Below are 11,248 nucleotides of genomic sequence, written 5' to 3'. Positions count from 1 at the left end.
GCAGTTGCAAGGAACAAGTAGAAGTGATTCCAGTAGACTTTCAAGAGAAATGTGTGTGTGTTGGGGGGGGTGTTTAATTCTCCACATCTCCTATTACTAGAACTTGGGGGGAGGGAGAACCAATGGAGCTGAACACTGGAAAATTCAGGATCTCACAGAGTTAAGCTGTGCAATTTGCTACAAACTGCAGTGATAATCAACAGCTTGGGTGGATTTAAAAGGGGGTTAGGTAACTTTACAGAGGATGGCCTAGATTCCCCTTCCACTGTTCATAGGAGCCAACTCCTAGGGACCAATGTCCCTTCAGCTCCCCACCCCAATAAAATATTTGGGGGTCCAGGGACCCCAAAGTTGATGAACGTTGCCATTCAAATGGTGTGTGTGCACTGCGTCATGCCATCAGTTATGTGGGGCGGGGTTTACCTTCCCCCACCCCCATATTTTATTCAAGTGGTCACCCCTGCTACTGTTGGAGGGAATATGCCTCTGAGTATTGCTTGCTGGAAGTCACAAGTGGGTAAAGTTGCTGTTGCACTCAGATCTGTTTGTGAGTTTCCTGTTTGTCAGGTCACTGCAAGAACAGGATGCTGGGTTAGAAAGCTCTTGAGTGGACAGACTCTCTGAGTGGTGCAGCTGGATTCTGGATTTATGAGGTCCTTCATATGGTGTGGCATACATGGTTCTCGCCCTCCCCATTTTATTCTCACAACAACCCTGTGAGGTGGGTTAGGGTGAGAAACAGGGGTCACCAGAAACTTTTGAGGCTGTGTGCATATTTGAATGTAGGTCTCACATCCCAGTCCAATGCTCTACATCTCACTTTGGCTGCAATCCTACTTGAACCAGTGTGGTGTAGTGGTTAAGAGCAGTAGCCTCGTAATCTGGTGAACCGGGTTCGCGTCTCCGCTCCTCCACATGCAGCTGCTGGGTGACCTTGGGCTAGTCACACTTCTCTGAAGTCTCTCAGCCCCACTCACCTCACAGAGTGTTTGTTGTGGGGGAGGAAGGGAAAGGATCATGTTAGCCGCTTTGAGACTCCTTAGGGTAGTGATAAAATGGGATACCAAATCCAAACTCTTCTTCTTCTTCTTGAGAGTAATCCCCGTTGAATTCAATAGGACTGACCTCTGAGTAGATGTGGCTAGGCTTGCACTGTTAGATGGGAATGATCTTTGGCACATCTACACAGAAGTAAGTTCTGCTGAGTAAAATGGGACTTGGCCCCCAGGTAAATATGGACTGCTCCCCCCCAAGAGCTACCCAGACAGCAGCACTTGCTTGTGTGAGACACTTTTAAAAAGGACTCAAGTGTACAATGTTCTAGAGTGCTACAGATGGGAGTGCTTAGCTCACATAGAGAAGAGGACAAACAGGTCAATTAGCAGCACCAGATCCAGGGATTTTGTGTCAGGGTGGGGTGGGAAGATCTGGGGAAGGCACTTTCAGAGGTCTTCTTCATCTGGTTGAGATTCAAAGCACGCAGCCTGAGAATGGGATTTCTTTTGCGGCCTAGGACCCACGTACCTATGGGACTGCCTCCCCTGGTAGGCCCCATGGAGGACATTAAGGTCCACAAATGACAACATTTTGGAGGTCCCAGGTTGCAAGGTCGTTAGATTGGTCGCAACTAGGGCCAGGGGCTTTTCAGTACTGGCCCCGACTTGGTGGAACGCTCTGTCACAAGAGACTAGGGTCCTGAGGGACTTGACATCTTTCCACAGGGCCTGCAAGACAGAGCTGTTCTGCCTGGCCTTTGGTTTGGACTCAGTCTGACCCTTATGTTTCCCTCCCCTTATGGTTTTGATAAGGCTGCATTTTAACCTGTGTTTTAAATTGGGGTTTTTTTTTCCTATTATGTTTTTACTGTAATTTTACTGTTGTTAGCTGCCCTGAGCCCGGCTCTGGCTGGGGAGGGTGGGGTATAAATTGTTGTTGTTGTTGTTGTTGTAAGGTCACAACATATGCACAAGCTTTGCAGGCTCAGTACACCCTGTACCTTCAAAGCACATTCAGAGCACATTCTTTGCCTCAAAGAATTCTGGGCACTGTAGTTTACCCCTCACAGAGTTAAAGTTCCCAGAAACCTTTAACAAACAACAGTGCCCAGAATTCTTGGGCAGGCTGTGTGCTTCAAATGTGCTTTCAAGGTATATTGCATACACAGCCCTTCTCTCTGGAATGGGCCCTGTATGTAAGTGTTGCTGCAGATGAAAAGTTTAGCCTTGCTGGCATTTCCCATTGTCTTTTTTTTAAAAAGACTGAAACATCTACCCCAAGTAGTAATTATTTTGCTGGTGGCCCTCAGGCTGGTAATCACATAGGGCTAGAAGGCTGCAAGTAAACTTATCATAGACACCTGGTATCAAAAAGGTTTTATTAATAGTCATCTCAGAAAAATTAATTCATCACACAGAGGTACAAAGGGCCAGGGCAGAATGGGAACCTGGTGAGGTTTCATTATTCATACAAAGGGGTCATTCAGAACACCATGGGTTGCTGGCAATGCTAGTCCTACTCAGAGTAGACCTACTGAAGTTAATGGACATGACTAAATTAGTTCCTTAAATTTTAACAGGTCTACTCTAAGTACAGTGGTACCTCAGGTTACAGACACTTGAGGTTACAGACTCCGTAACCCAGAAATAGTACCTCAGGATAAGAACAGAACAGAAATCCTGTGGCGGTAGCGCGGCGGCAGCGGGAGGCCCCATTAGCTAAAGTGGTGCTTCAGGTTAAGAACAGTTTCAGGTTAAGAACAGACTTCCAGAACGAATTAAGTTCTTAACCCGAGGTACAACTGTATAGCAGTTAGATAGAAACCCATGTCTCCAAGTAGTATGAGTTCATACGAAAAAAATATTTGGTTCTTCCTTAGACAAGTTTCCCTCTTCAGTGTTACTTGTCAGAACGATTCCCAATTTGGCCAATTCTGGTACCTATCTTATGCCATCCTGTAACAAAGCAAAATATATTGTTAAGCTGCTTATTGCTCCTTTGTTGATTATTTTGATATTGCGTATGGTACATCAGTGTCCACTTTGGGTTGTAAAATAATGGTGATGATAATAATAGTTGTTTGGTTGAACAGACTTTACAGTTATAAACAGTGAGGAGGCTGAAATCTGAAGAACGTGTGTGTTTTGCACAGCTACAATTCCCTGCACCTGTAACGAACTATAGTTCCCAGGATTCTTTGGGGGAAATGATGTGCTTTAAACGAACACTGGATGTACTTTTGATGCATGGTGTGCATCTTCCCAACAACATTGTGAACATTTTAAATCTCAGTTCTCACCATCCCTGACATTTGGCCATGTGGGCTGGGTCTGATTGACAGTTCAATAACATCTGGAGGACATCCTGTTGGCTTTACCTGGACACAGCCTGTTGGTGGCAAGGGAAAATAAATAAATATCAAAGGAGAATTCCCTGGATACCAAGATCCAGGGCAAGTACTCTTTGGTGAGAGAAGTTCTCAAGAGAACTCCATCAAAAATTTAAAATCACACAATATGCAGCAAAACAGAGCATGAAAATATAGGCTGTTAGACCTTTAAAATATGCCCCTGTGAATTCCTTCCAAAGTTTGCCTCTTCAGCTACCAGAGGCAGGTGCATGGGGACACCTGCTTGTCAATCATCCTATGTTCCCCACTCTATTCAAATTGGTCTGTTCTGCAAAGGGGAAATGTTCCTTTGCCCATGTGGTTTGATTTTAAAGCATGCCGGGCAAAGGTCTTGCAGCTGCTTCCTGTCAGCTAACCAGCACTGATGACTGCACAGCCTGCTTCCTTAGGCTACTTAGTTTGATTTCAAGGGAAGCATTTTCCTGCAGTCAGAAGGGCTTGCAGGTGTATTAACTTGCCCAGGAACCAACAGTGGCCCTAGGATCCACTGTAGTGCAGGGCAAGGCAGAAAACTTCCCTATGTCCCCCCTCCCATATACATAAAAATAAGTAACCAGCTGTTTCTGCCCAATCATGTACAAAGCAGAGGGTGGGAGGGTGAGATTTTAAGGGGGATAGACATAGGGAGGATGGGTTCAGGCAGTCCTTGTGGTACCCTGGACCTAAGTTGTTCAGGGCTTTGTAAATTAGCACAAGGACCTTGAACCTGGCTCTGTAGTAGATGGGCCGGCAGGGCTGATGCTTTAACTAAGGTTTTGCATGTTCTCAGCCAGATGCCCCCATCAACAATCTGGCCACTGCATTCTGCACCAGCTGGAGCGAGAAGCAAGGACCAGGACCAAGGGCAGCTCCGTGGAGCACGCATTGCAATAATTCAGCTTCAAGGTTTAAATGTATGGCATGGGTATGCTCTTTAGGTCATACTTAGTTGGGACAGAGGAGCGTGGCAATTCAGTCCCTCTGCTGCACTGCCTGTCATCTAATGATTTAAGCTGGAATATTCTATTCAGTCTATTTGTTTACTTTCAATATTTACAGGCCACTTTTCACCGCAGATGGTTGCAAAGCAGCTTACACAATCCATCAATCAAAATCTCACAGTGTTTGAAACAAATGGAAGCAACAGGGGAAAGCATCAGATCAATAAACAGGGGTAGCAAGAATTGCTTAAAAAGCCCCCTGAAATAATAATAAAAAGTCACTTCACATGGGAGCAGAGGGACTTACTCCTGAGTAAACAAATATAGGGCTGGCACTACTGAGACACAGAAAGCTGTCGTGTCGCCTTTGGCTCCTAGCCACTGCTTTTTCCCAGCAAAGGGTTGGGAAAGGCTGAGTTGCAAAAGGGTCATTCCCACCACCAGCTGAAGGACACAGAGAGGAAAACAGAGACATCATAATAAGCAGGACGGAGACATCCCTGGCGCTCAGCCCAGCGTTCACTCAGTCAATTAGATCATGCGTCTACATTAAACTTGTCAGATATGATACATTTCCCCAGTTCTTGTGGATTCCCAAGGAGCAGAAGGCATAGGGAAAGGGTCTACATCAAAATAAAGGGTGGGTTTGTTTTTGCAGTCCTGGAAAGTGGAGATGGGTTATTTTAACAGTGTGGATCAACAGGCACACACAAGGGCTACCTTTAGACACAGTGAGGTAGGATCCTGAGAGTGGCATCAAGGTGGCCTGCCTTGCTGGGAGGGGTGGCCTCTGCTATCACACAGGTCTCACCTACAGGGAGTAGCTGGCTTATATCTCCGATATGAGATGTTTTAGGGGCAGAGAGAGGTCAGGGAGAGACCCTAAGCCAGCCCAGCTACCAGCAAGTACTAGCGTTGAGCCAGCTGGTGCAGCAAAGGGACTGAATTGTCATACTCCTCTGTCTTAACTGAGTATGACCTAAGCAGCACACCCATGCCATACATTTAAACTTTTAAACTGGATTACTGCAATGTGTTCTCTGCGGAGCTGCCCTTGGTCCTGGTCCTTGCTCCTTGCTCCAGCTGGTACAGAATGTGGTGGCCAGATTGCTGATGGGGGCATCTGGCTGGGAACATGCAACACCTTAGTTAAGCATCAGCCCTGACAGCCCATCTACTACGGAGCCAGAGTCCTTCTGCTAATTTACAAAGCTCTGAATAACTTAGGTCCAGGGTACCACAAGGACTGCCTGAATCCATATATCCCACCTCAAACACTGAGATCATCGGCAGGAGCATTGTTGGTCATCCCCTGACTTGACGAGCCTCACTTGAGAACAAGAAATAAGAGTGTCTGGTGTTGTCAGCCGAGTCCTATGGAATACTCTGCCAGTAGAGATTTAGCAGGAGCCTTCTGTTTTAATTTTTGAGTGCCTGATGACAACAATGCAGGCAGTTAAGAATATATATTTCTGCAATGGTTAATAGATGCCTGTTTCTAACTTTTTCCTAACTTTTTAAAAGGGTGCTGAGAATTGTAGTTCTGTGAGAGGTAAACTATAGCCCCCGGAATTCTTTGGGGGACGCCACCCCCAATGTAGGGTGTGGATGTGCCATTTTATTTCGTAATGCTGTTTTGTCGTTTACTGCTAGTTTCACGTGCTACATAAAGATTTTTTAAAAAAAAATCTATTAAGCACTTATAAATGCTTTTAAATAAAATAAAAATACAACACTTTATTTATTTATTTACTGGATTCATTGGCATGCGTACAGCAAACAATGAGGTCAGCTTACTGGCTCTGCATGTATGTGAAGTTAATACTCAAATTGCACCATCTCCCTCCTCTCATCTCTGTCAACGTTACAAGCCTAAGTTTAGCTAATGTTTCAAAAGATTGAATTTGCTTCACTTTTGGGGAGCTGGGGAGGAATGTCTCCAGTCTCTCCTTGCTCAGTCTCTTGTGTGCGGCTCTTCAATTACGTCTTTCCAATGCTGCCATTTCCCATTGACAGTCTCCTTGTGGCTTTTGCGCCTCTCAGCACCCTCTCGGGCCCGGCGACATGGTTGCCATGGCGAAGGCTGCAATGTCACCTTGGAAAAAAACAAGGCAGCGAGACCCCTAAGTTCATTTCAGCACAAAGTGAGCAGCGTTGGAGAAGCAAAAGTTAATTAGGCCATGCACGCTGGTAGGGGAGTGGGGAAGAGAAGCAAGGCGGGCAAAAATGCAAAGCAATCCCTCATATGCTGTTCGTACCATGCAGCAAATATTCTGGCAATGATGGAGCCAAGAACAAGCATCTTTCCAGATAGGCATAAACAAAAAACGAAAACACACAACTGAAACAAAACCCAGAGCAAGTGACAAAGCTATAGGGAGAGAATGGGGTTTCTGAGGTCTCCCTTTAACCCTAGGAGGTCTGGGCTTTAAGATCATCACACCAGACAGAAATTTTAAGAGGTTCCCCCCCTGCCTCTTTTTTATGTTAAACACACACAAAAATCCCAACAAAGGATGGGTTTGAAGTCTTTCGCATATTATTAAAAGATCTAATAAGCAGGTGAAGAATTCCAGAAGATTGTCTATGGTAACGAAAAAACGTCCAAATTTCACTGGCTGTTGCTGGTATATAAGGCCAAGCATCTGAGTTGGAGGTATGGTGGAACAACCAAGTTCCACCATACCACGCTGAACAATTGTGGCTTCTCTATGCCCTTGCAATAAAGATGCGCCACCCCAATCTCTGAGCGGTGCAAGATTCTAGGGGCTCTGGGCAGTTTACCCAGAGTCCATGTTTCCTCTTGGAACTGAGTCACAGCAGGGTGTGGTATTGTTGTAGCACCCTGCTTGTGGTTAACGCTTAGCTGGAATGAAATATTCAACGCAGCAATAGAGAAATTAAAATAATAATTTATTTGTCAAATAAATGATAGGCACAGTGGTATATGGTTACCAAAGCTCTGCCCCTTCCAGCCCTGATGGCCAGCACTTATATTTCCTCAGCCCAGCCCCCTTGCTCCTCCTTTGGCTGCCTCTGTCCAATCAGCCTGGTTGAAATTCCTATTGGCTGTTTGCTAGAACCAATCATAAAAGATACACCCATTTCCTATTACCTTTTATGGGAGACAAAGAGCTATGTTTCCTTCTATCCATAAATGGCAGACAAGTAGCCATATATCTTACATTTGCCTCGACAAGGCACCTTAATTACCAGATCACCTTTTGCCCCTGTTGCCCCTGCATTCCAAAACAAATGGCTAAAACAAATGGCTCGTGGTATTAAATTCTATCTAAACAGAGATCTTGGGTTCACATTCTCACACACCATCAATGAAATAAGAATCTAACATAAGAATCTAACATTTCTTACTTTCTAAATCCTTTGCCTAATTACATTAAGCCAACAAATCTCATACATAACATAGATAGCTTTTTAGAAGAAAAGGCCTTTGCAAAGTAAAAAGGAACTCAGTAAAAAACAGCTTCAAAAGAAGCCTCTTCAGTTTACACCCTCCTTTCCCAGCCAGCTGCTTTTCCCATTAGCTCTTCCCAAAATTTATTGCCCTTTAACTCTCTCAGTATACCTTAAACCTTAGGAAAATATGGCTAGAGTCTGATGGGAGGCACATGGTATTATTTTCTGTTAAACAATAAATCTTACTATTTACCAACTCTTAATTAGTGTTTTTGCAGCTTGATTGTATTCTGTAATATGTAGGGTCAGTGTAACATTTGCTCCAAGCCTGTAATTCCCTTTTACAACTTTGAGAAACTTGTCTCCTGCTACTGCTATAAATCAGGGGGGCCCTTGTTCAGGAGAGCAGGAAGATAAACAACTGCCAAAGTACTTAGCCAGCTGGTTTCTGCCTGGCATGAAACATACAAACATTTGCAAATATATCTTTAAGCTCATTTTAAAATACAGGCCTTGATCAGATGCCTCATTGTTATGATACATTGTTTATTTATAAATATACAGTGGTACCTCAGGTTACAGACGCTTCAGGTTACAGACTCTGCTAACCCAGAAATAGTACCTCGGGTTAAGAACTTTGCTTCAGGATGAGAACAGAAATCATACAGCAGCGGCGCGGCGGCAGCGAGAGACCCCATTAGCTAAAGTGGTACCTCAGGTTAAGAACAGTTTCAGGTTAAGAACGGACCTCCAGAACCCAAGGTACCACTGTATACAACCTGAGCCTACGATGGAGGGGTTCACATCATTAACACTCTAAGAGGGTTTTGCTTCCTCTATAGGCACAGCCTAGGATTCAAGCAGAGATCCTACATCAAGCTCTCCCTCTTTCTCTCTAGTTTACATCACAGCAACTCTATTTATTTATCTCTCTAAGCTCTAGCTTTATCAGTAGAGGGAGGCAGCGGCCTCACCCATTTGCTAGCTCGGACAGAGTCCCTTGATCTTTTATTCTTCTTAATGGCCCATCACCTGGTAGGATTGCCTCATGAGGAAGTTGTTGTTGTTTAGTCGTTTAGTCGTGTCCGACTCTTCGTGACCCCATGGACCAGAGCACACCAGGCACTTCTGTCTTCCCTGAGGAAGTTAGCCTAGCTTAATTAGCCTTTAACACTTGGCTTAATTAAAGGATTGGAGGTGTCCACCCGGGTCTGGCTATTTCCTGATTTTAATACCCCAAGCCTTAATTAAATTCCAACACCTACTAGACCCAGGAATTTAGGGTGTATAAGCAACCACAAACTCATAACAATACATTATGGATGGGGTTTTTTCAAAAGTAGTGATGGATCAAATGTTGTTTAGTCATAACATCACATTATCTAAGGTTTACCATCATTTTAATACAGTCTGATGAGCTGCATTTGATAAAAACAGCCATAGTTCAGACTGAATCTCCTTATTTGGTCCATTAAACAAGGATAATAAAAACAGGACAGGCACATAAGCAATTAGCTCCATTGCTATTTTAGAAAGATCATTATAGACTAAGACCCAGAACTGCTGAATATGGGAACAAAATTGTAAAGGTATTAGTTTGGTTTGTTGGTGCAAAAAATGTATATCCAGAATTCTTGAATGCCAAGATCCAAGTTTGGGGCAAGTACTCTTTGGTGTGAGAACCCCAGCAGAGATATAAAGTCACAAAGTAATCAGTGAAGTAATGTAGGCTGTACAGTAAAAGCTTTAAGATATGCCCTTCTAAGTGAGTTCCAAAATGTCCCCTTTAAAAGTTCCTTTCCAAAGTTCCCCTCTTCCCATAGCATAAGAAAAGACCACATTTGGCAAGTTAAAAATGGTTTACTTACAAACTTTCCAAAGGTCAGATTCATGTGCTTCAGTATACTTGCACAGGCACTAAAACACACTGCATTAATGTAACCTAGATTAGGCTATACCTGTCCAGATAGAGCCAAAGCTGGGCCACCTGCCAAAGGTGATGGAATGGAAGGCACTCCACACCACTGTGAGGCAGCATAACTCTGTCAAGAGGAGGCAACCTACCAGCCATCCGGTCTAGGGAACTGCCCACTAACAGTGCCTCAGTTGTGCTTGTTTATAAGCTCTCATCCAGTCCATTATTGAGGCAAGACAATGGTCCACTTGCAGATGTAAAGCAGAACTGAGAGTTATCAGTGAATTGCTGACAATGTAATCTAAAACGCTAGATAACCCCACTCAGCATTTTCGTGTAGGTGTTAAAACAGGGATTAGCAAACTTTTTCAGCAGGGAGCTGATCCACTGTCCCTCAGACCTTGTGGGGGGCCAGACTATATTCTGGGGGGGAAAAATATGAACGAATTCCTATGCCCCTGTTACGGCTAAAATCTGGGTGCGGGGCTACTCTGCCACCCAGCTCATTGGACTAAGTCCGTGGGTCCCTGCGGAAGAAAATGAGCTCAGCCGGACAGGAGCAAATTGCAGAAGATCCAAGTTTATTGCGCAACAGGTTCAAGGCAAGATTGAACAGCGAGAAAGGGGTGACATGAACTTTTGAAACTCCCCCCATGTCCCAGAATACAGTGCAAAACACATCCCAGTTACATCATGAATACATTAAGGAAAGGTTGGGTTACACAGATTACATCATGAATACATTAAGGAGAGGTTGGGTTACACCGGATTAACATATGGAGGAGGGAGGGGGGAATATGCAGAGCTGGAGATATGCGCAGATAAGCACATCCTGAGTGCCGGTGATGAGAAGACAATGGTCCATGTATGCATAGTCTGCCACCTGGCATTGCCCGGAGGAAAGGCTTGGCAGAGTGATTTGACAGGATTAGGGTCTTGACACCTTGCTTGAGGGATTATGGAGGACAGGGGAGGTGTGATGGAGTCCTAGAGAAATTGAGCAAATTGGCACGTTGATTTTCTATGAATTTTATAAATTTTAGTCCCTTTTGACATTGACAATTGGAAATAAATTGATATATTGTAGCGAAGAAGAAGGTGAAGAAGACATGCCCCCCCCTTTCCGTAACACCCCACAAATAACCCAGAGATGCATTTTAAATAAAAGGACACATTCTACTCATGTAAAAACACGCTGATTCCCAGACCGTCCACAGGGCTTAGTTTGCCAACGCATATGTTAAACAGCAAAGGGGATGAAATTGAACACCGAGGAACCCCACATTGAAGGCTCCATGGGGCCAAAGAACACCCTCCCCTCAAGCATCTCTGGAAGTGACCATCCAAGTAGGATTGGAACCACTGCAAAGCAGTGCCACTCACCTACAACTGGATACCATGGTCAATGGTATTGAAGGATGCTGAGAGATCAAGGAAAATTAAAAGGGATAAATTTTCCCGCCTCTCTTCCAACAAAGGTAATCATACAGCCATAATTCATGCCTACTGCGCTCTTTTCGCCACCTGCTAAAAACATTCTTATTTAGGCAAGCCTATCCAGCTGTTTAGGAATTTGAGGTCATTTTGATC

Source organism: Podarcis filfolensis (genome assembly GCF_964270895.1).
Source record: "Podarcis filfolensis genome assembly, chromosome: 8".
Lineage (NCBI taxonomy): Eukaryota > Metazoa > Chordata > Lepidosauria > Squamata > Lacertidae > Podarcis > Podarcis filfolensis.
The sequence above is the reverse complement of the archived record's forward strand: the minus strand, read 5'-3'. Positions refer to the sequence as shown.